At 38.3% G+C, this 26,546-nt stretch overlaps 1 non-coding gene across 1 annotated transcript; it reads right to left on the reverse strand.

The window, feature by feature from the left end:
* Window positions 1–9,034: 9,034 nt before the first annotated feature.
* Window positions 9,035–9,106, reverse strand: TRNAQ-CUG. Its single transcript has one exon. It is a non-coding gene; the product is annotated as a tRNA-Gln (tRNA).
* Between the last annotated feature and the right edge of the window lie 17,440 nt (window positions 9,107–26,546).

Here is a 26,546-nt window from a genome sequence, read left to right on the forward strand (position 1 = left end):
GGGGGGGGGGGGGGGGAGAGAGAAAGCTGAAAAGAGACAGATCAGGGGAGAAGCATCCAGAAGGGTTAAATACAGGATCGTCTTGTGGTCGTTGTAAATTTGAGCGTTCTTAATCAGCGCCCGCTCTTAATGTGCTGGTGTTCGTCTCCTATCTCTATTGAGTAAAACTGGAGTCAAACTTCTAGGTGTTTCACAGAATTTTAATCCTCCATCTTCTCCCTGCTGTCTTCTCTTTCACCCCTTCCAATTTTCTGGGTAAAATTTCTTACCCCATTTTCATCTGCTGTACTTGGACTGATCCTTCTCCAAGTTCGTTGTCATTTTCAGCCTTGGATTTTATTTGTGGACTTTTGGAGGAAACTCTATTTTTCTCTTCAATGGAGATTAAGAATTATGGGATCCAGATTGTGATGCTAGGCTCCTCTGATTGGTTGGCAGTTACTAACACCTGCTCTACCATTTACTACCTGTGTGATTTTGAGTGAGTGACTTACTATCTTTGTATCAACTTCTTCTTGTTTATTTATTTATTGAATCAGGGTCTCACTCTGTCATCTAGGCTGCAATGCGGTGGCACCATCACAACTCACTGCAGCCTTGACCTCCTGGGTTCAGGCAATCCTTCCATCTCAGCATCCCGAGTAGCTGGAACTATGACCAGCTAATTATTATTATTTTAAAAAATTTTCAATGATATGTGGTCTCACTATTTTGCCTAGACTGGTCTCGCACTCCTGGGTTCAAGCAATCCTCTTGCCCTAGCCTGTGATTACACATAGCCATGAGTTACCATGCTCGACGTCTTATGCTTTTAAATGAGCATATAACATTTTAACATGTTGCAAAGTGATTGGGCATAGAGCAACCTCTATATTAAATGCTGAATTTTATTGTTCCTTTTGCTAGACAAATATGTTGATCGAGGCAAACAGCGATTTTTGTTTTTATTAAAGTAAAACAGAATACGCACAACTCCTAAGCGTATGGCATATGATTTTTCACAATGTCCATATACCAGTGTGACTCAGATAGAAGTAGATCGCAATCAGCACCCCCAGAAAGTCTCTCATGACCCCAGGCACTTTCCATCAAGATAACTTACTATCTTCATATCTAACAACACAGGTAATTTTGTCTTTTTTTAAAAATTGCATAAAAGAAGTATACAGATTTACTATTTTGTATCTATTTCTCTTCACCTAATAGTATGTATTGTGAGACTAATCTGTAATTCATGTACTAAGAGGTTTTTACTCTTGTTGCTCTATAGCTTGCCATTGCAAAAACACAGCACAATTCTTCAATTTATTCTATTGTTGGGAATGCAAACATGCATTGAATGGGCACTCTTTTTATTGTCACTAATGTATGCCACACTATCATCAGAATTAGAACTGGAAGTCAGGGTCTAGTGGAAAACTGTGGGAAAGGCAAGGTAGACTTAAGGTCTGATTGCAGGCACAAGAGGAAGAAGAAAGGATCCAGAGAAGCCACATAGAAACCCCACCAAGGACCCCAGGAATTCCTTTCCCAGAGGAAAGCACATGACATAGTTGATATTAGTGATTTGAAAATAACATAATGGGTCTCTTTTCTCTCTCCTGCAGAGTTCATGTCAGTGTTCAAAGGTTCGTTGTTGAGTTTGGCCTTTAGTGATGTATTTTTTCTCAAAAAGTAATGTTAAATACATTTTTAAAAAATTCTATTTACATTACTTTTACTAAAGTCTCCATGGTTTAGCTGGGCAAAATCCTTGTTTAGTAAACCAGAGAGGCTGGATTCAAATTCCATGATCAACAATATTCTCAATATTTCAGAGATAGCTATGAGCACTATTGTTATTGTCAGTACTTGATTATTAAAGCTATCTGAAAAAAGCTTTCCCATGAGGTACATGCATAGAGAAGGAAGACTGTTTCTCGATTTTAGAAATGAATCTTGTCCACCAAGACAATGGGGGAATCACTGAAGAAAAAAATCTTGTGACTCTACCAGGGCAAAGTTGTTGCTTTAATTGATTACTCTTTACCATGCAATACATTTGTACCAAAACAGAGGGGTTTATCTGCAACCAGAAACAGGATAATTGAGTCACTAAAATAAAAAAATAATAATAATAAATGAAAGAGACAGAAAGCTTTCAGGTGGCAATGCCAAGCCACTTTACATGAACAAGGACATGATCCCGAGAAATGACATGGACACCAAAGTGACAGGGACTTGAACATATATGAACAGACTTCCATGACTTTATAACTCATTACCATAGCTATCTGGTCATAACTACTCACACAACACGGCATAGAAGGAAATGCTTCTGATTGGACTAAAGTAGCTAATGTCACTGTACAAAAGGCCCTGCGATGAAGCAAAGTGAGCTCAGCAACTTGGACAGAGACTCTTTTGTGAAATAAGGGTTAGGAAAAAATAAGTCATCTCTTCATTCAGCAGTTTTTACCATCAAGGAACATAGGGTTCGGAGTCCATATCACATGAGCAATAGCCTTTCCAACAAGCTTCAGATCATTTCAGCCAGCACTGACTGCCTTTTCCAGGATTTCCATTATGTGGCACTGAACTCTACCAAATTTTCTTCACATTGTAATTAGTCCTTTATCTTCATGCTAGATGCAGTGCTAGAACTTCCAGTAGCTCATGGCTACTGTGAATAATTCTGTGAGTAATGAATTGCAGATAGTTACTTTCTTCTACTTATTTTTGACTCAACGTAAAGTCTCAAAAAATTATAATGAAAAGATTTATCAGCATTTCCTTACTATGAGGACCCTCAGCAAAGTAGTGTTTTGTTTTGTTTGTAAATCACTCTCTTCCTTTTAATTTGCAGAATGACTCTATAACAACTGTCAGTGTTTTACAAAAACAGGGAATAGCATGGCATGGGAATTGGCAAGGCAAAATAACTACCATTTCATTAGTGTATCAAGATTTACAAAATGTCTTCACATACTTAATCTTACTTCATATGGCCATCAGCTATACAAAGTACTGTTATCCTCATTTTAAAATGAGAAAAATGAGGAACTAAGAGAAATACTCAAATACCCATAATTACTTAATATCAGAATTAGAATAGTCCCCTAGTTAATTTTATTCCATATCTAATTCCCTTTCATATGAAAATGATGGGGGTGGGGATGGGATACATATTTGATAGTTGAATGGTTTTAGTAAATGTAGCCTTCAGAACATTTCCATCTGTTCTATAAAGATGAGATAGTAAGGATAGCTAACTGTGAATTCTAACTTTTCTGTTAAGCAGCCCTAGATATTATTAAATTGGTGAATACTGTTTTCCCCAAAAGCCTTGGGGGTGGGGGTGGGGGGAACAAAACAAAACAAACAAACAAACAAACAAACAAACAAAAAACTGCCAACCCTGCATGTACAAGGACATTGATTTGAAAAGAAAAGTCAATACGGATGAGATAAAATTCACACATCAAGGGCACTATGGTTTAGCCAGTCCTTGACTAAATACTTGGCCACTCTACTACAAATGCACAGGTCTGAAATTCTTCATTCTATGACTTAAAATGTGATGATGGTGACAAGTGGCTGTTGACTTGAGAGACAGATTTAGAAATTCAGAAGTTAAGTTTGGAAAAAAGAGCTAAGAAAAGGATTTAGTAGAAAAACAGAACCAATCATGATATTCTAGGCCTATATGTCTATTTTAAGGTATAGCTAAAAAAAAAACTGAGGTTATTTTCCTTCCAACTTTTGACATTTTAATCTTCAAGGTATTTGGGGAAAGACAACAATAATAGAGATACTGAGCATTACGACTGGATATAAATTGCACCTTCAGTCTGGTTTCTCTATTTTTACTTCATTTTTTTCTGCTTTCTGTCTAAAGGTGCACTTGACAAGAATTCTCAAAATAAATTTCAGCACCACAAGGAATTAGTGATAATTCTAATGGAAAAATAAAAATGAAAGTCTTTTTTCTCTATGTAAAAGCAGGTAAATCTGACTTCCTCCTACTATTTCTTGCTTCAAGGACAAATGTGCATTCTGAAAAAAAATATTCTCCTCAGCTACAGAAACACTGCTCTCTTTCTGGATGAATAGAAAGAGCCCATAATAGACTGCAAACTAATTTCACTGAGAATCAATAAATCAATCCTGTCTATACGAAAACTCTATAAATAGTTCATAAGAAATATATATATAAATAAAGATATAAACCCCTTAGTGAAATGATCTGTGTCTGTTGGATTAAGTTCAGCTGCAAGGAAAAAAAAAACACAAAACTAACTGTGTCATGAACACAATAAAGTTTATTTATCTCTCACAGATAGCAATAGAGTAGTATTCTGCCAAATGTCAAATAAATGAAATTCAGCACAGTAGCAGATAAAATATAGCAGATCTCTGGGCCTTCATTTCTTCATCTCTAAAATGGGAATAAAAAATTCTATAATGGTAATGTTAAAAAAGGTTAATGAGATAAGACTTTTGATAGTGTTTGACACAAGAACTATCCATTTACCAGTGTATCAGAGGAGGAAATGGTGGCCCACGGGACCCAAATGCAAGGATGACTAGAAAAGAATAATATTGGGGGAAGGATCACGTATTTGGAAGTCAGTTTTGGGAGGGAAAAAAATGTGTGAGAGACTGGAATTATTCTATCTTAGATATTTTAAGTAATTATTCTGTGAAGCCAATTTTCCATAGTGTTTACTTTGACAAAATATTTTTAATTATAGTTTTGATTTCTTAATACATATACAATTCAGGGTCTTAATTTCTTATTCTGTCATTTTTGGTAAACCATCTCTTTAAAGGAATCTGCCCTAAATTGTCATATCTATTTACAAAATACCATTCATAATATCTTCTTGATGTCCATATAATTAGTATGTAAATGTCTGTGATGATTCGTGCATTTCTAAGTTGAAAGTGTGGATGACAAGCTGTACAATCATGATCAGCTGGCTATTTAAGTTAAGCCAAGGGCGCTTAAACTACAGTGCTATGAAGATTGTTCATAGGCCATAGCATCCCTAAGGGTCAAACAGACACTGTATGCTTGTGCTGCTTAGTATATACAATTAAAACAACCAAAGATGGATGAACAGGAGGCTAAAAGCACTTCCCTAATAAGAAGTCATGATCTTTTCACAAGCTCTTGGACCTAAGCCTGCCTTTGTTTTTTTTTAAAGTTTTATATTTTCAAAATATTATGTTGGACTTATGACTTGTGATTTTTAAAGTTAATTTTGTGTATTCATTGGAGTTTAAAACTCCATTTCCAGGAACTTCCACTTCTGGAAAGCTAAAAGAGGAAATCAAAACAAAATAAAACTATAGCTCAGTCCCTCAAACATAGCAGCAAAAGCAAAATGGGGAGCCTAGATTTCCATCACACTGGAACAAGGTGCTTTCCTCTTACCCCCAACACACACACACACACACACACACACACACACACACACACACACACACGTCTCAGAGAAAGTAGAGTAGGGAGCTGAGACTTTCATTGCCCTAGGCTGTAAACCCCACCCTACCACCAATCAGAATGAAAGTCAAAGAGCCAGATGGTTCCATATCACTTCTGGAACCCTTGAGCTGAAGTTTAAGAAACAATAGTACTACTGTGCTGTTCACCATTATATCTAATCCCTAAGTAATATGAACAAGTCATATACGAGGATTATTGTTTGTATCTGAATAGTATAATTTTATAATCAGAATAAGAATTTTAGCTATTCAGCATATAGTAACTTTATGTGCATTATATGTTGAAATACTATCAATCAATTAAATATGAATAAATTTTTACTATTTCAGGATTAAAATGCTTCAGTTGCTAATAATTTGTGAAAAACTGTTAATTTTATGTAATATTAAGAATTAACAAAAATAAAATTAATAGAAGGAAGTTAATAAAATATTAAGCTTTTAAAAACTAGATAGTTATCTAAGAAGAACATCATACACTTTTATTCCCAAAAATATGTATAAATATTTACATCAGAATACAATGAGGAATAATAAAGTTGTAATTGTATCTCGATTCTTCATTTCTAGAATATTTAAATATAATTTTTAAAATTATTTTCTATCTTGGGCTTGAGTCTTTAAATAAGCGGTTGTATTTGGGAATTCTTCCCATCTTGTCAAAGTAATTTAAAAACCATATGTCTATTTTGCCATTTTAAACTTTCACAAGGAGGAAAATCTCTAAAATTATGTATTGTACCATGGTAAAATCTTTATTTATGCAAGTATAATGAAGTCTTTGAAGAAAAGAAGAAATGTTTTGAACAAATGAGGTCTAAGTTAAAAGTGGGCATCTATTTTTTTTTTGCCCCACTGTGCAGGAGATTGACTGAAGAAGAATCTAGTAAAGGACAGTGGTATACAATAATGTCAATCTTTTACATTTAGACTACTAAAAGTTTGATTATAATACAATTCTAATATATTGTTATAAAATATAATACATCAAATATAATGCTAATAATAATTAGTTTTTCAGTAAATTTTAAAAATGTAAAACCTGGCATTTTATACAAAGCAAAGGGGTACTGTGTAGCTTTGGCCATGACTTCAGACAAATACTAATTTTATAATCACCATTCAGCATTTATATGAAGTATAACTTCAATAAACATTATTTTGAATAGTCTTTTATTATGATAAATGACTAGTATAATTTGATTCCCATTACAACACCCTATTTCATATTTCATTGTTGCCCATTATTTTAGTTCCATTTTGTTTCTACATCTTAAATTTAGTAATTACTAATTAAATTTTAATAGATTCTGTGGATGAATCATAATGGAAGAGAAAAATAGTAGAAGAAGAAAAGTTTAGGAAGTTACAAAAAAGAATTATAGATAACAATCATATCCATGAACATGGTGGTCTAGTACGTGTAAGACTTCAATGAGTTTTGTATCCTCAGGGGGGCAGTCTAGCTAAATTTCTGCTACGGACTGAATACTCGTGTTCTTCCCAAATTCATATTTTAAAGCCCTAGTCCTTAATGTTATGGCATTCGGAGACAAGACCTTTGGGGGGTAACTAGGTCACAAGGGTGGAGCCTTCATGAATGGAATTAGTTCATTTATAAGAAAATATAGGAGAGAAATGATTTATCTCTCTCTTCAGTATGCGAGGATACAGCAAGAAGGCAAAAAAAGGGCCCTCATCCGACACTGATTCTGCAGGCACCTTGATCTTAGATTTCCCATCCTTCAGAACTGTGAGAAATAAACATTTGTTGTTTAAGCCACTCAGTCTATGGTATTTGTTATAGCAGCCCACATTGACTAAGACAATTTCCTAAGCTCCTGTACATCTAGGATAATAAGCATGTGCCCTAAGCTTTGCCAATCAGATGTATTAAGGCAAGATTTCTTCTTTCAGAAGAAACGTGTAATAAAACTAATGCAAGAATTTCACCTGGGTAAGGGTAAAAGAATAGATATCTGCTAAATGCAAGTAAATATTTGAGCTTTTAGAAGCAGTGGTGACTTAGGGCCTAGCAATGGCAGTCCTCACTGGGGAACAAAATTCTGCTAGCAGTTAACACTAGAAAATGCATGGGGAATTAGAAGGATTGGGTACCACAATACAAAAGGGTGAAGAATCATTATGTGCCGAAGTATTTGGAGGAAGAAGACTATGGTTCAAAGTTATACATTATCAGCTCAATTTATGATTATAGAATCAGAGATCTCCTCGGTCCTAACATAATTTTTAAATTTTATGTGACCCAAGAGTTGGCATAATTCAAAATTGAATTCATATCTGTGGGTTTCCCATTAATGGAAAGGTGAATGAATGAATTGTGTCACATTCCTGTTCTACAGCAGCTAACATGAAATCAATGAATTAATGGTAGCTACATACAACAAAAGCAATAATTCAATTTAGCAATATAATATTAAATGAAGAAAGATTATATATAGGCTGATATTCTGCATCTGAAATAAAAACCTACAATTTTTAGAAATACTAGTAAAGTCAAACTAAGAAAAGCACTTGGCATTTACTTCTTGAGGAACTCAATAACTCCTTTGTCTTGCCTTATGTTGTGACAAATCCAGAAATTTACCAGAAAATAAAGTAACTTACAACAGGAGACATTTAGCTTTATGAAGATAAAGAGATCACAGAGACATCCCAGGATACAATTTTTAAGCTCTATCTAAGATCTCTATGGGACATATTCAGCATAGACAGCAATTCTGTGTGGTGAATTAATGCCATATAAATGACCAACAGAACACCACGGAAGCATTTAAACGATGTACCTGGATATTTATGTTGACAGAGCTTCAAGTTTTCATGTAGGGATTCAGTAGTGTTCAAATACCTGAGAGAATTCAAGCAATTCTTTATAAAGTGCAGATGTTTTTCCACAAATCTTCACTTCTCAGTAGAAAATGAAACACCTATAAGTTCTGATGATACTTCCCAATGGGCATTATAAAATCTTATTCTCTCCAGGCAAAAAGATATATATCCATGAGAATTTTTATTCTTTCTCAGATCTGTTAGGTCTTTTTTCTAGCCTACATGAAGTAAATTTACTCCATTTTATAAAGCAGTAAATCAAAGAAACAAACTCAACTCAACATTATTATGGGTAACAGGTGTCTGTGGTGAGGGGAATAGAGGGAAGGTAGGAGGTATGCTCCTCTGTTCTGAACACGTAACAGTGGGGCCCACGCAGAGCCCACATCACACTGTGGGTCCATACGAAGCGAAGATGCTCTGTTAATCATCCCTAAAAAGGGAAACTTATCTTAGACAGGAAAAAATAATACTGAAAAAGAAAAGTCCAGGTATGGATAACTGATGTCTGTGGTGAGGGGAATAGAGGGAAGGTAGGAGGTATGCTCTTCTGTTCTGAACACATAACAGTGGGGCCCATGCAGAGCCCACATCACACTGTGGGTCCATACGAAGCGAAGATGCTCTGTTAATCATCCCTAAAAAGGGAAACTTATCTTAGATAGGAAAAAATAATACTGAAAAACAAAAGTCCAGGTTCCACCGAGATTTGAACTCGGATCGCTGGATTCAGAGTCCAGAGTGCTAACCATTACACCATGGAACCTTACGATGAAGGACTCCTTTAGCGCTCCTCCCCGATGAAATATATCTCCATTTCTGCATCCATGTTTTCCTTTAAACGTGTTGAGTTTGCCTCCCGGTGTTCATTATTTGCCGCCTCGGCACATACTTCTTTTCTCTTTCGCACAGGTTTCTTAGTGCAAAATCCAAGAGCAAATCTACCTGAGAACAGATAAGATAGGTCCGTGCCTCCCCAACCTCTTAGCGCCCCTCTGCCTTCTTCTGCAACTCTCCGGGCCCCCAGCCTCGGTTCGGCCGCCCTAAGCCAGGACGCCCCGCCGCAGGGGGCAGGCGGCTCCCACAGGGCATCAGCCGAACTGCGCTGACAGCGGTGTCGGAGAGACCGCGAGGCTCGATGCCTCGCCGAACGTCTGTTCCGGCCAGGAACATTTTTGGAAGTTTAATTTCGTGACTTCATTTGACGAACCAGTCCTGGCTGTTCGTGGCGTTGCTGGGGGGAAAAAAAACAAAAACAAAAAAACCTCAGGGCATCAAGGCATGCTTGCTGCTTCCCGGAAAGGCTCCACCTGGTGGAGACCACAGGGTAAAGCAAGATGCCAAACTCGAACGCCCGCAAAGCAGGATTTTGTCACCGATAAGGCTTTGACTTGGCTCTTCCTAGCAGTGACTATGAGCCTCGTCTAAATTCTTCAACAATAAAGATTTCCTAGTGTCAAGAACCGGACATGACTTGTCCAGGACTGTTTGTTGCAGACCCAGCAATGGTAGGGAAACGGCAGGAGACAAAAGCTAGACCGAGACCGAGGCGGGACTGTCACTACCAGGCTAAAACCGGCCCCGCCCGCAGAGCCGTATGGTCTGTGACATGAGCGACAGCGGTCGCTGGAGTGGCCCCTGGAGTGGCAAACAGAGCATTTGCTTATAGCCACTCCATCTTCTTCCAGCCCTCATTACCTCTTGATCTACTCACCAGAGAGCAAGACAAAATGAAGCCCTCCTGCCAATCCGAATAAGTAAAGGTGATTTCCGGGAGCCTTAGGAACAAGAAGCACGAGGATCATAAGCACTTTCAGCATAACTGTAGCCCACTGCAAGCTTTTTGAAAAACTTCAGGTTCGTATAACAAATTGACAAGAAGCATTTCTAGGGCTTGTATCAAGTTCTGGATTCACTGAAAACAAACAAGCAAAAAGTAAAAAATATTTGCCTGCAATGGCCAAAGTTGAAATCATTTGAGCAACAATAGTGTTGTATTATAACCCCAAATAGAAAGTAAATGTTTATGATTCCTTGCTGATTTGATAGATAAAATATTGAATCAGCAAATAAATAGGTGAGAAAAGACATGTGGGAAGTAAATAAAATGCCTACAAGTGAACATGAAGACTTCAAACTGATTCCTACAGCCTACTTGTCCCAACAGGTTCCCTAATGTAGAACCAACCTCCCTCTTTCAGGGAATCTTCTAGGCAGAAGAATTCCAACAACATAACTCCTCATTCCTAATTGTGGGCTCTGCATCGTGATTGCCTTACAAAGAATATAGTATGGAAATGGGAGGAGAGAGAATAATAAGTGAAGAAATCTGAAAAACACTACCTCAGTCAAGTGACCAAGGTTAATACCATCAGTGATAAGCCATGTTAATGGTATATAGCCTTGATATACTGTGATATAAATGGCACTTTACTCTGTAGTCTTCCTCCCCCAAACTTATAACCCCAATCTAATTATGAGAAAAATATCAGGCAAATTTTAATTGAGGGACATTCTACACAATACCTGAACTGTCAAGATCAAAATCAAGGAAAGTCTGAGAAACTGCTACAGCCAAGAGCACCTAAGAAGAAATAATGACTAAATATAATGTGAAATTCTGAATAGGATCTTGAAATAGAAAAAGGAAACTAGGTAAAAACTAAGGAACTCTAAATAACATATTCACTTTAGCTCATAATAATGTACAAATATTTGTTCATTACTTGTAACAAATGTATCATACTAGTGTAAGATTTTAATAATAGAAAAAACTGAGTGTGGGGAATATATAGGAACTTTCTATCTTCTAGATTAAGTATAAACTATTGCTCATGGAATTAAGAACAAAAATGTGACCACATGAAATTATTTATTCAAAGTGAATTGAGAACTTTGGTTGTGATGTGCACCAGCACAATTCCCTCCTCTGTTTTCTAATGAGATACCTTATCAGACCTAGTGACATAGCTTACATAGCCTACATAGGAAGGACACAGGAAGGAGAAATTTTTTGTGCCATGTCAGCTGCTATGCTCAGTGGTAAGGACACAGAATTGAGCAAGACACCAAAGCACTGATCCTGCCCGTGGAGATTTTGGTTTATAGTGATGAGATACTTAAAACTGTAAATAAAATGACATACACAGGGGGAATTAAGGGAAACTGTAGGTGACTGGAAGCTAACAGCCTAGATAAGCTGAGAAGCTTAAATAAGAATAAAAACTAAATGTATGCATCCAGTCGAGGATTGTAGATGCTAGCTAGAAGGAAGTGGTGGTCCAAACTTTTTTATATTCTGTAGGATGCAAGATAGGCACACAGTGGACTGGTTGTCCGGGCAGCAATCCCATAGTGAAAGTAAAAGAAGAGCTGGGAAAAAATTTGACAATAGACTGAGACCATGGTTCAAGCCAGGGCTTGAAGTTTGCTTTTGGGGCACAAGCATCTACTTTGAACTGCAAACATTAGGGAGCAACACAGGTGACTTCAGGAAGCATAGGAGATTCCAACTGTTTTCGATTCCAGTGTAATAGTGAACACTGCTGTATTCCCTGCAAGACTGAGGTTGTTTTCACCTTAGGAGCTAGTTTGTAGAAATTGGTTTGGACTTTTCATGTTTGCTGTCAGTCATTTTATTTATTTCCCCCCAAAATAAAGTGCTAATGGAAAATTTTTCTCCCTCTAGTTCCCAAGATTAAGAACAAAGATTCATACCATGCATTTTTTTAAACTTTTAATTCCAGATTATACTGAATAAAATCTAGGAAATCTCTTTCCCAAAAGATGCCCTTAGATACATACATATACCAGTTTGAAAACTATCTCAGGGTGTTTATGAAACACTTGAAGTCCATGGATCCCAGGCTAAGAATATTTTGCATTTGATATTCTTCTCTATGCCATCTAACCTAATCTTCAGCTAATAAATGAGAAACAAATTCTATCACTAGAATTTAAGCACCATACTACTAAAGTAAAACCACCTTTTAATTGTAGCTGAACAGTTTATTAATGTTGGTCTTGTAAATTAGATCAAAGGTGCACTCGTGACTGAAGCCAAAATACTAGTTAAACCACTTCTCAAAGGACTTTTGGGGTACAGGTTCCTGGAAGTGCAGTTTGGGGAGACATGCCTCAGACATAAATGTCTCTACTCTGACAGAATGAGGGAGAACAGGCACATTTTTATCACTGAGTAATTGGACCTCTACTGAGATAATTTGTTACAGGATTTCAACAGTTTCTGTTTAGTCCTGATTCTGTCCTGTTCAAACAAGAAAAGTGTACCCCTCAAATATGTAATATATATATATTCATTTATTAAGTACGAGTTCTCAAACTCTGAACATTAGAGAGGCAATCTATTCCAGCCACAACCCTCACCATTATAGCTGGTTCTGGACCTCAGTCTTCGTAATTATTTTGCATATAACTATAATAACTTTGCACAATGCATAGCTTTAAAAGCCAAATGAATTGACAAGTCTTATTTAAAACCAACAAACAAGTACAGCATTTTCCTGCCCCAAGCCCTACCTAAACCAAATTCAGGTTTTTTAGCGGAAACTTTTTAGTTAATTTTAGCTCTTAGTTCTACGAACTTGGGCAAGGAAATCTCTCTGTGTTTTACATACCTGCAAAACTGGAGTAAAACCAACATTTAGGAGTTACTTAGAAAATCTGATGAACACTTTAAACAACGTCTGACACATTGTAAACATGACTGATTGTGGTTGTTATGGTTACCCTGCTATTTCTTGATTACTCTTTTTTTTTTTTTTTTTGAGTTGGAGTCTCACTCTGTCGCCCAGACTGGAGTGCAGTGGCCGCTCCCAGCCACCGCAGCCTCGACCTGCTGGGCTCCGGCGATCCTTCCACCTCAGCCTTCCAAGTAGCCGGAATTACAGGCATGCGCTACCACGCCCTCCTGGTTTTTTTATTTATTGTAGAGATGAGGTCTCACTGCCCAGGCGGGTCTCGAACCCGCGGGCTCAGGCAATCCACTCACCTCAACCTCCCAAAGGCGCGGGATTACAGACTGTGCCACTAGCCCGGCTTGATTACTCAATTTTAGGCATAGTGCTGCATATCATCTGGGCACATTCTGCATCTTGCTGCCGGTCCTGGGGTTGATCAGTATGGACATTACCAATGGACTCCTTTGTCCTCTGGCTTCTGTATGAGTTTGGTTAAAGGAATCTACAGGGAGGGTGAAGAGTAAGGTTGGTATATTTATCCTCTGGTCCTGTTCGCTGCTCTCTGAATCCCCCGGAAAATGTCCCAACAACTGTCCTGAAGCTGCTCCACACAGCCCTCTCCAAAGAGCTGCAGGTCCTCAAACTCTACCTTATGCCCTTCAAGCTCAAGGACACTCTTGTATTACCTATGTTGTTGCCCTGCATTGCTGTACATTTATGTGTAAATAATCATTTAAATAAACGATCCTCAAATTTCTCAGTTTGAGTAAACACTCCACTTCCTACTGGTGTCCTGACTGATACAGACATTATCTAAATAAAGACTTCCCTCTCTGAAAGAAAAAGATCTTTAGCTCTCCTACACAGTTTAACACACAAACACACTTCTCTCCCCTCATCTTTTCAATGCATTTGTATCACATGGTATTGAGGCTGAATAATGTTGAGTATTTTCCTTATTATGCTCATGTAAATATTGTTCACAGCTACATCATTTTGTATAAATTATCTTTTCCTTCCTTCCTTCCTTCTCCCCTCCCCTCCCCCTTCCTCCTCCTCTCTTTTTTTCTCTCGCTCTCTTTCCTTCCTTCCTTCCTTCCTTCCTTCCTTCCTTCCTTCCTTCCTTCCTTCCTTCCTTCTTTCTTTCTCTCTCTCTCTCTTTCTTTTTTTTTCTTTTCCTGATTTGAATACTGCCTCTTTTGTTTGTTTGCTTCCTTTCTGTGTATGTAACACAAATTTATTCCCCAACTTTCTTCCAGAGCTGCAAAATTCTTCTGAATTTGGTCAAACATTTTTCAGTCCCTCCCTCCCTCAACTTGTCCAATCTACACTTGTTAATCTCTAGGTTTGCTTTACACCTGTTATGCTGACACTTCTCCTCCAACAACTGAAGTTGAATCCCCCTTTTGCTGAATGACAAATCTCCTGGGTTTACTCCCTATTTTTTTGCTGGAGAACCTCCTCAGATAGCTTTTTCAGAAAAAATACATTTCTGAGACTTTGTGTTTGACTGTCTGGAGCCTGTTTGTGTTCAGACACATTCTTGACCCCTCCCTAGTTCATCTCTGCAGCACCAGTGGCTGGTCCCTACCTATGCATCTTGCATTTCCCAGATTCTGCCAACGCCAGCTGACCTCTACCTGAATGCAACCATCAGAAGACAATAAAGAAATATTGAGAGGTAGAGGGAAGAAAGAAACCAGGGGATTTCTTGCTTCTTCTCCTTGCTTTCTGCAGCATCTCTGGTAGCAGTTGTCTTCTCCATGTTTCCAGATCCTGCCAGAAATGCCACCTTGAGGGAGATTCCACCTCCTGGGTTCCAATTTCTACACTACCTTGTTGGCGTCTTTGATCTGCCACCACCTCTGCAAACAATTCCCTGCATTAAAGACTCTCAGCCAGGCAGCTGAATCTCTTGAGGCCAGGAGTTCAAGACCAGCCTGGGCAACACAGCGAGACCTCATCTCTACAAAAAAAAAAATGCAGGGCATGGTGGCATGCACCTGTGGTTCCAGCTATTCGGGAGGATTGCCTGAGCTCAAGAGTTCAAGGCTGCAGTGAGCTGTAATCGTATCACTGCACTCCAGCCCCGGGGACAGAGTAAGACTCCAACTCAAACAAACAAAGACTTTGGGTTTAAGTTCTCATGAGGTTTCTGTTTCCTGCGTATGTACTAAAAATGATAAAGCATTTCTGAAATATATTTATTCTAACTTTATAAATGATTTAGTTTGGTCAGGTAGGGATTTCTAGTGTGGAAATAATTTTATCTTAGAATTTGATGAGTATTACTCAATTGTCTTCTAGTGGTAAGTGTGATGATACATTTACAAGCCATTCTTTTTTTTTTTTTTTTTTTTTGAGTTGGAGTCTCACTCTGTCACCCAGACTGGAGTGCAGTGGCCGCTCCCGGCCACCGCAGCCTCGACCTGCTGGGCTCCGGCGATCCTTCCGCCTCAGCCTTCCGAGTAGCCAGAATTACAGGTGCACGCTATCACACCTGGCTAATTTTTTTTTTCATTTTTATTGTAGAGATGAGGTCTTGCCAAATTGGCCAGGCAGGTCTCGAACCCACGGGTTCAGGTAATCCACTCACCTCAGCCTCCTAAAGGCACGGGATTATGGGCTGAGCCACCGAACCTGGCATTAAATTGATACTCTGGATAAGTCTCAGTTCCTTTTTTTTTTTTTTTTTAATCTCTCTCTCTCTCTCTCTCTCTCTCTCTCTCTCATTATGCTGGTCAGTCGTTGGGTGAGTGAATCCTGTAGATTTGGGAAATTTTCTTGCATTTATTTATAGTCTCTCCCCTTTATTTTCTCTGTTGTCTTTTCATTAAACTCTTTTAATCTGAGTTGCTGGTCCTTTCAAGCTGGTCTTCTAATTTTCTTGTCTTTTATTCTCCTATTTTCCATCCTTCATTTTTGTCCCATTTTATGGAAAATTTTCTCAACTTTATCTTTCAATTCTTCTATTAACTTTTTTTAATCATCTTATTTGTTATTTCCAAGAGTTCTTGTTCTCTTAATGCTTTTCAAAAAAACATATTATTTTCATAGATACAGAATGTTTTCTTGTCTTCCTGAATATGTTGGTTTAGTGTATACTGCTGATAGATTTTTGTTTGTTTAGGTTTTGTTTTGCTTTGCTTCTGTTACCTATTCATCTTTATTTTCACCAGGCTCTCTTTCTTTCATTTGTTTGCTTTGGTAGCTAACTTCCCTCTAATTTCTGGTGGCACTTAGAAGTCCAATCATCTTTAGAAGGCAGACCCCCAAACCCAATTGGTACTATGGGCATGATACACAAATCTACAATTAACTCTTACATGACTAAGGAATAAATCAGCATTGCATCAAGCTACTTTGAGAAGCAGACAATGTTTCTTACTATCTGTTACTCACTCTCAAGCTTTCTTCATCCTTTTAGGTTTAGACATTTTTAAATTGCTTTTACTGTCAACTTGTGGTCCTCTTAAGAAAGCAAAGATAAAGTCCTGGTCTTTACTACTATCTTTAACTAGAAATTTCTTTGAACAATGTAACCACTGGAGTCAAATGTTAAACTACCGAGTAATACCAAAGCACTTGTATTTAGAGATGACTTTTTTCTTGTTCCAGCAATAAAATACTGTTTCTGCTTTTTCATTTTTATTTATTTATTTATTTTTAAGTTGGAGTCTCACTCTGTTACCCAGGCTGAAAGGCAGTGGCACACTCATGGCCACCGCAGCCTAGACCTGCTGGGTTCATTCAGGTGATTCTTCTGCCTCAGTCTTCCAAGTAGCTGGAACTACAGGCACACGCCACCACACCCAGCTAATTTTTTTTTTTTTTTTAATAGTGATGAGGTCTCATCTAGTTGCCCAGGCTGGTCTCGAACCTGTACCCCTGGGCTCAGGCAATCTTCTCACCTAGGCCTCCCAAAGGTCCCAGCCAGCTTTTTCATTTTTAAACCCGAGTAATGAAGCCAGCTACACATCATAGAAAAACAAAGAAAAGAAACAACCCACAATCCCACAACCCAGAAACCATACTAGTAATACTTTGGTGTATTCTTTCTCACTCTCTCTAGGTTCTGAGAGAGAATCTATTTTATACCTCACTCTCAACTTTTCATGGTTCACAAAAATCCTTGGCACTCTTTGATGTGTAATCGCATCACTCCAGTCTCTGCTTCCTTCTTACATGGCCTATGTCCCAGTGACTGTGTTTCTAAGTCTCCCTTTTCTTATAAGGACATTTGTCATAAGATTTAGGGCCTCCCCAAATCCTGTATGACCTCTTCTTAACTTGATTACATAAGTAACGACATACATTTCTGGGCAAAACAATTCAAGTCACTTCAGGAGCAACTGTCTTTTTGACTGCCCGAAACAAAAAACGAATGTGGCAGAACTTTAACTGCATCAGAGTATGAGGGCCTGAAACCTGAACGGAATTCCCCCATTTGTATCTGAAAGTCTGTCTGAATCAACATGATGGTGTTTTGGCCAAGCACTTCAATTCCTAGAACTTGATGCTAAGGACCCTGAAATTCCTTTTTCAAAAATAACCAAACAAAAACAATAACTATGAAAATCTGGTTCTGTAGTGTTTCCTCGAATCAAGTCTTTAAGCCCAGGAAAAAATATCGTATTAATATAGCTAGATTTAGTCTAGCAGTCTCAAGCTAGTGTTAGGAGGGACAGAGAATGTTCTTAAACTGGAAAACTTATCTAAGTTTCGTCTTCCCCCACCCCCAACCCCCACCCTTGACTGCAGACTTCCTCCCTGGGGAAAGCAGAAAGGAATGAGCTTTTCGTGAGGAGATGGAGAACTTCCCAGTGTCCTCCTCTTCAGAGGATATAGGAAGACAGGGACCTCCCCGCTGAGTCTCATCCCATACGCTTGCTCAAGTCGAATTTTAATTTGAGTCCGGGAAGGAGCAAAGCAGTTTAAAGCCATCGAAGATATTTCTGGCTTAGTGTACACTGCCGAAAGCAAACTCAGATGACTCACTCCAAGGTTTGATTCCCTTATATTTCTTCTAACCGTTTTCTGTGCTATGGGCATTTACAAGTCTGAAGCTACTAGGGCCACCCTCAGCTCCAGACTCCCTTTCTGCTGGATTCTTACAAATATCCATGAACAGATGCATCAATGGTGACAAGGTGTGGAGTTCTAGAGCAGAGGAAATTCAAACCTCTTCCCTCGAAATGTTCCTTTGAATTCCATTTTTCTCAGTTGAATTTTGCTTTTCCATGGATGATTTATTTCATCAAAGAATTAGAAGCTCCTGATGTACCTAGAAAATTTGTGTTACCAGACTTAAGAACCACACACCAAAACATCTCTTATTATTGTGCCAACTCCACTGAGAATGTCACACTGCTCACATCTTTAAAGACTTTAAGAAGACTTAGCAAGTAGTAGGTAGTCATGGCTGAGTGGTTAATTTAAGGCAATGGATTTGAAACCTATCTGGGTCTCCCCTCACGGGTTTGAATCCTACCGGGTATGGTTTTAACCTAGACATGGCATCCCAGAAAAAACTATGTTCTTGAGTGATCCTGCATTGCTGTTCTTCTGTCTTTTTCTCTGTCTCTGTCTCTCTCTCTCTCTCTCTCTCTCTCTCTCTCTGAGTGCACTAACTTCCTCCTCCAGTTAAAGACTTGGAGACTACTGTATTTCAAAGTTTGGCATCGGTCTCAAGTAGAGGAGAGATTATTTTTCAAAAACAAGTCCATAGCTAACTTGTGTTAACTCTGACCGTGAAAGTCAGACTCCATCCTCTCCTGTGATGGAGGTGCCTTCATTGCTACTATATATTCTAGGGAACTCGGTATTTATAAAACAGTATGTACTCTAACAGCTACAGTTTTTTTTTTTTTAGAACCCTGACTGTGTCCTAGGCACTGAATTGAGATTATATGCATTATCTCATTTAGTCACCAATATAGCCCCATCAGTTAGATAATATTGAACCCATTTTATTTTATTTTATTTTAGTTGGAGTCTCATTCCGTAGCCCAGACTGGAGTGCAGGGGCTGCTCCTGGCCACCGCAGCCTCGACCTGTTGGGCTCCGGTGATCCTTCCGCCTCAGCCTTCTGAGTAGTAGGAATTACAGGCGCACGCTACCAAGCCAGGCTGATTTTTTTATTTTTATTTTTTTTTATTTTTTTTTTTTAACCAATATTTTTTATTATGATGTTGTAGGGTACAGTTAAGGGTTAGGTATACAAATATGCTTCATTCAGGCACCCTTGTTGAGAAGAGGTGTCTCCCCATCCCCAGACAGGTATTTACTACTGTTAATCCCATCTCCCTTCCCCTCCCCCCCATAGTTTCCCACCACTCTTAGTCATTTTTTTATAGTATTACATTGGATGTTCAAGGGCCACTATATGAGTGAGAACATGTGATACTCAGATCTTTGTCTCTGTGAGAGGTCACTCAGTATTATAGACTCCAGTTCCATCCAGTTTGCTGTGAAATTCATGATTTTGTTCTTTTTTATGGCTGCGTAGTATTCCATCGTGTACATGTACCACATTTTTAAAATCCAGTCCTCTTTTGATGGATTTGATTTTTTATTGTAGAGATGAGGTCTCGCCAAGTTGCCCAGACGGGTCTCGAAACTGCCGGCTCAGGCAATCCACTCACCTCAGCCTCGCAAAGTGCTGGGATTACAGGCTGAGCCACCGAGCCCGGCTTGAACCCATTTTAAACATGAAGAAACTGATGATTGACTTGCCAAACATTGAATAGTAAAATGGTATCTATACCAATGACCAATTAAATATGATTGCAATACTTTTTCAAAAGTATTACAGGAAACACGTTTTTAAAAAATAATAGTTAGAAGACTCAGGCTAGCATAGTTTATACATAGAAATGATTTTAATATCAGCTCCTATTTATCAAGCACTTATTCCATATTCTTTCAAAGGCTTTGTGTATGTTAACTTGTATAATACAACATCCATACAAAGTAAATATTACTATTACCCTCTTTCTACAAATCTGAAAACTAGCACCCATGGGAGTAGAATAATTTGACCATGGTCACTCAGCTAGTAAGTAGCAGGGCTGAACTTGAACTTTGCCTGGGTTTGTGTCTGTAACCAGGGAGCCAAATAGTTGGGGTGGGCATGGTGGCACATAAGGGTGCTTTCATTGCTATTGTTTACAACTGAAAATTAACACCACTGCCTGACTCTTCAGAGCTTTCTCTGTAGATAAGTCTAAGTTGCTGGTCTGGGGAATGAGGTTGTTGTGTACTGTGTATTTAGTAAGTGTTTTGTTAGCTCAAATTTAGAGACTATCATTCAACAGCAATGAATTTTTACCGTTTTGGAGCAATAATAATAGTGATTGTGATTATAGCTTCACATAAAGTATTAGCTTATAAAGAGTACCACACCATTACATTTTCTCAGCCTGAAAACTCCAGAGCCCAAGAGTGGGAAACCACAGGAAATGGATGTTAAGGCTAACCTCTGACTGCCAAGCCCAGAAATATTTCTGTTTTGAGAGAAAAAGCAAAACCCAAGTTTATTCCTCACAAAGATCAACAATGAACCTTGTTGATACTGGTACACTGGGTTTATTAAACTTACTGGGCAAGGGAGAGCCTCATTCTGAAAGAGTCTCAATAGTGTCTCAAAGGAGACAGTGAAGGGGATACGAGTTTTGGGTGCCAGGGTTAGTTATAGAATGATTTTAGAGCAGAAATTACTAAACAAAGTCTATTCTGACTGATCAGATTCTATAAACTAAGCAAATAACAGAAAACATTTTGTATTAGGAATCTTTTAGATTCCATGTGGGATTATTTTTGCTATGTTATAACCATGAAATATATAAAGTGGTATAAAAAGTTGAGCTTAGAGAGTTTATCTTGCACATCATGGTTTACAACAGTTTATCTGTTGTGTGTGTCATAGTAAGACATTTGCAAGTTTTGGTTTCTTGTTTTGTTATTAATCTGATTTGCTGACAGATGACTGCAGTTTTTTCATTTTCCTTTAGAGAGAGGCTCTCTTTGTTGCTCAAGCTAAAGTGTAGTAGTGTGATCATAGTTCACTGTAGTCTCAAACTCCTGGGTTCAGTGATCCTCCTGCTTCAGACTCCTGAGAAGCTGGAACTGCAGGTGCATGCCATCACACCTGGCTCATTTTAAATTTTTTTTAGAGATGAATGTCTCTCTATATTATTTGAGCTGGTCTTGAACTCCTGGTTTTAAGTGATCCTTTCACCTTGGCCTCCCAAATCCCTGGGATTATAGGCACGAACTCCCATACCTGGAGAGATGGCTAGGTCTGAGAATCAACACCAATTGCAAAGCAATGTGATTTAAAACTTTTAAAAAATTAACATTAGATCAATTAGAGAAAAGCTCACAAATTTATTGCCGTTTCTGCCAGTACTTATTGTGTTAAACGCCTCTATCTTACAGTTTGGAGACTCCTGGGAAAGTTCCCTGGCCTCAATCTGTTCTTCTCCAGCACATTTGAGGGCTGTAGTTATGGAATTTACAGTAGATTCAGGAAACAAAGTATAAATTCAGAGACTCAGAACTTTAGTTTCCAAACTGAAGAAATATAGAAAGACAAAATTCAGGTAGGAGCAGAGAACGTGTGGAAAGACAAGAAGAATACAGAGGAGTAGTGAGGGGAGAAAGGCTAGGAGAGGGAAGGAATGGAACAGAAGAGAAGCTAGCAGGATGCCAAAAACAGGAGTGTCCTCACCTTTTTGGCCACTTTTATTCTGAGCTTCTTCTGTCATAGAAGCTCCTTAATGTCCTTGGTTTTGTTCTGACAGGCATCTGTTCACTATCTCCACTCTTTATTTTATTTGATTTTTAAGCAGGATTTATTGAGAGAACAGAAAATCTCCCACAGTGTGAGGAGACCTGAAGGGGTTGCCCTATCTCCACTCTTTAAAATCAGCCCTAGATATCACGGCACTTCTTAAAGTCCACCTCCTCCACAAAGGAATTTGGATTGTTTCCAGTTTTGTCTATTATAAATAGTACTACTATAAATATTCCTGTACAGGTCTTTCAGTGAATATAAATAGGTACTTTTGCTGAGTAAATATACTTATGGATGGAATTGCAAAGTCATAGTAAATGTATAAGTTCAAGGTTTAGTATGTAATGCCAAATCATTTTTGCAAGCAAGTGAGCCAATTTACACTCCCATATATGAGAATCAAGTTGCTCTGTATCCTTGATAATATTTGGTATTATCAATCTTTTATTATTTTATTTTAAACCTTTCAGTAGGTAAATAGCCATGATGGTTAAGTTTATGTGTCAATTTGACTGGGCCAGAGTGCACAGATATGTTTATGTCAGGGTGTTTTGGGATGAGATCAACATTTAAATAGGTGGACTTTGAGTAAAGCAGATCACCTTCCATAATGTGGGTGGGCTTCATCCAATCATTCAAAGCTCTGAATAGAACAAAAGACTGACACACATGCCTCATTCCCCCAGCAAGAGGGATCTTTGCCAACAGAGGGCTTTCGGGCTTGAACGTTGTTGTCACTTTCTGATTCTCCAGCCTGCTGTCTCACTCTGTAGATTTTGGACTTGCCAGCCTTCACAGCCACACAAGCCAATTCCTTAAATAAATCTTTTTCTTTATATAGTATATACATTCTATTGATTCTGTTTATCTGGGGGACCCTTGATATACTAGTAAAATATAATTGTTTTAATTTTCACTTTTTCTGATAACTAAAAAAGCCCACTTTCATGTGTTTATTGGTTCCTTTGCTATCCAAGTGTGTAGAGAACTTGTTGAAATCTTTTGTCCATTTTCTTTTTCTGTCAGATTGTCTGTCCTTCTCTTATTCGTTTTTCTTATTCACATCTGTATCTATACATCTATATATAAATCTGTAATCTGGAAACAAGTCTTTGGCTAAGCATGTGCAATGCAAATAGCTTCTTGAAGACTCCCTGTACTTGCTTAATGGAGGTGAGTAACGTACAAAAGTTTCCAATGTTGGTGAAGTCTAATATATACATATATATTTTTCCTTTTGTGATGACTGCTATTTGTGCTTTGTCTAGAAATTCTTGCATACATCAGTGTAACCTTAGGATATTATCCTAAGCTATCTTTCAGAAGCATTAAACCTTTACCTTTCATGTTTAAATATACTTTTCATCTGAATGAGTTCTGTGTATGTTGTGATTAACTTATTTCTATATGGATAACCAATTGAGCCACTAATTTACTAAACTGCAGTTTACTGAAAAGAATGGTGTTCCCTAGTGCACTGCAGGGAAATCCAATGACTGTATGAATACATCTGTGTAGAATGTGTTCTTCTGTTGCATTGGTCTATTTGTCTGTTCCTGAACAAGAACCACGTTGTCTTGATGACTATGGCTTTATAACATTTTCTTTCATTCAGAAAACTCAGTTTTTATTTCATTAAGTCTGTCATACCAGCATATTGCCAAGAGTTTTAGATATTGTTGAAGGCATCAATGTTGACATTCCTTATGTGCTCCTGGAACTTGGGGAATTTCTCAAAAGTGCGTGACCACTTTGTCATCTTCTGTCACACATTTAATCTACATCTTTGTATTCTCTAGTCCCAGGACACTAGTTTGAAGTTGTCTAGGTCAGCCAGTGCAGCTAACTGGAGCATACACAAGACCCCAATTAGGACATGTTGATATCTTCAACTGGGACATGTTGATATCTTCATTCCAGAATTTGATGTCTAGGAGGATGGAGGTCACAGACACCTGCATGAGCTTTTTGACTGTCTTGGCTGCTCCAGGGGTTCTTTCTGCATGCAAATAAGAGACGGATGTCAACCATATTTTCATTAACCTTCAGTGAGTATTCTAAATCTTGTGTCATTTAAACTCATTCTCCTCTAGGCCTTAAAGTAACTGTGGCTTTGAAGTTTTAGAATGGACAGAAATGTTTCTCAGATCAGGAAGTTGGTCATGAGAATGAAGAAAGTCAGAGAGGGTACGGTAACAGTGGAGGTGGGTTCCATTGAATTCCAGCTGTTGAATAGGGATCACAACAGAAGCCTGAAGATGCAAAACATCCTTTTTCGCCTCCCCGTTGGCGGATCGAACCCTGACCTCCCGAGTGACAGGTGGGAATACTTACCACTATACTAAAGAGAACAGATTGCATAGCGATGTCTTGACTATATCTAATAAACTTCTATTGTCCACGTTCTTCTAGTCCATAGTTGTGATTATATTTGGTGCATCTACAACTGAATTCAAACTCGCCTGCAACCAAGCCTCACAGCTAACCTTTTCTTGGCTCGCTGGTTCCACCTACCGTCGCTGGAGCCGAAACGGCCGGGCTGCGTAGGACAGTCTGCTCTTTTGACGGTGATGGCATCGATTTCTCTGGCGGTGTTTCTCGTGCTAGATTTGCAAACACCGAAACCGGGTGACGAAAGCAATCGAAACGTTGACTCCACAAAAACTCTATGCTAATTGACAAAGACTGCGACCTCTGATTAGTATTCATTTCCACAGGGAATAAGACACTATCAAACGTTGCCTAAGTATAGGGTTCGAGCAGGCAGGGAAGCGCAAGGCATCCCGAGAACTTAGGAACTTTGCACAACGTAACTTGGTTCCGCTTCTTTCTGTCAATGCCCTCATGTGGCTAAAACCACATCCCCGTAGTAGACAGATTCAACCTGCGTGAGGAAGTCCCCACAGATTTCTAGCCCATCTCGGTCACAACTACATAACGTCTCTCTCTCTCTCTCCCCCTCCCTCCCTCCCTTTTTTCAAGTTGTAGACACGAAGGAGCACAAATAAGATAAGCACTGTTCCGTGTACAAAAAAAGTCGGCTTTGTGAGTTGAACGCAAATCTTCAGGTAAAATTAGGGTCTGCTTTTAAAAGAGTCAACCCTCTGTGCCACCTGAACAGGCAAGAACACTGGGATGTGGGATGAGAGTCCTCATCCGTGAGCCTATGAACATAAGCCTTAGAGTTCCAAGCAAACAGCAACCCCTTCATGACAGTAAACAGTGAGCGAGCTGCCGCCGGCTCCCGGGACTGGGCTGTGGTCTGAGCTCAGGCTCTATAGTCTCCGTAACGGGAACGAAACTTCTCTCATTCCAGAAATCAGATCCTAACTTTAGGCCCCTACTCATTCCTTGCCTTTGAACAACCCGTCTTTCAACAGTCCTGGGCACTCACATTTGTAAGTACGTTGAAGCGGGAGATTGGATAGCTTGTGTGAAACCAGCACATTGACCAAGGTGGAAAAGGCAAAAAAACAGCTGGTGATCAAAGGATTACAATATAAGCATGTCCACTGAGGCATTGTTTGGAATGGCAAAACAACAACAACAACAAACAAACAAAAGTATCATAACCAGCAAGGAAATGGTGTGATGCGTTCCTATCACAAGTTACCAGACAGCTATTAAAGAATTCAATCCTTATTGTTTTACTTGGAAAATATGTATGAACTTTAATACACAAAACAGCAAACATAGCCCTAAAGTAAACAAGTACATTTAAAAAATTCGAAGGCATACTCACCAATCGAATAAAAGAGCAACATAGAGTGGGAGTGAATAAAAATGTCTATTTAATTACTTTTGTGTTGTTTAACTTTTTAAACAATAAACATTGATCTCTGCATTATTTATATAATTAGAAAATGGAAAAACAAGTTAAAAACAATATGCTGCTACATACTCTTGCATTGAAATATTGGATGTGTATAGAAAGAAATTAATACTAATTTAACTGAGGTGCTGGCATCATATTCCAACTCTTTGTTTTCTTCTTTCAGCTCTTTTCTCTTTCAAATTTTCAAGCAAAGTATATGTATTTCTTTGTACTTGTATTTAAACTGTTTCTGCATTTTCTTAAAACTACCGCATGATTCTGAACACGTTTCATCTATTTGAAAAAACAAGTAGTATATCATGAGTATTGAACCAGTGAAAATAATGCTGATACCTAACAATTCTAAATTTCACATTTTAGAAAATGTCTTTGTATTCATGACCTCATTTAACCCTCAGAAGCATTTCATGAAATGTTGCCACCGACACTGACAATAAGAAAAAGGCAGATGAGAGAAGCCTGCAAATTCACAGGGCAATTGAATATAAACATCAAAGCATCTTACTCTGAGTCTATTGTTCTTTCTTTACAGACTTGGAAAATGACTCCTTTGAGAACTGAAAGACAATAATCACTAGTCCTCTCAGCATTTAAGAAATAAACTCCGCTTGGTCATGGCATGTTATCCTTTTAAAAGATGGCTGGATTCAATTTGCTAACATTTGTTAAGAATGTTTGCACTTATTTTGATAAGTAACATTGGTTCATAATTTTTTTTGAAGTTGGGATCTGATTTTGATATCAGAGTAATATTCACCTCACAAAATCAGTAGGAAAGTTTCCCTCCTCTTCAAATTTCTAGAAAAGTGCATGTATACATTGCCGGGAGCCGCAATCACTAGTAAAAGTAAGGTAAAAGGGACCTGAAAACAGG

This window comes from Carlito syrichta, unplaced genomic scaffold (genome assembly GCF_000164805.1).
Source record: "Carlito syrichta isolate Samal-C Ts95f unplaced genomic scaffold, Tarsius_syrichta-2.0.1 Scaffold74266, whole genome shotgun sequence".
NCBI classification, from domain to species: Eukaryota; Metazoa; Chordata; class Mammalia; order Primates; family Tarsiidae; genus Carlito; species Carlito syrichta.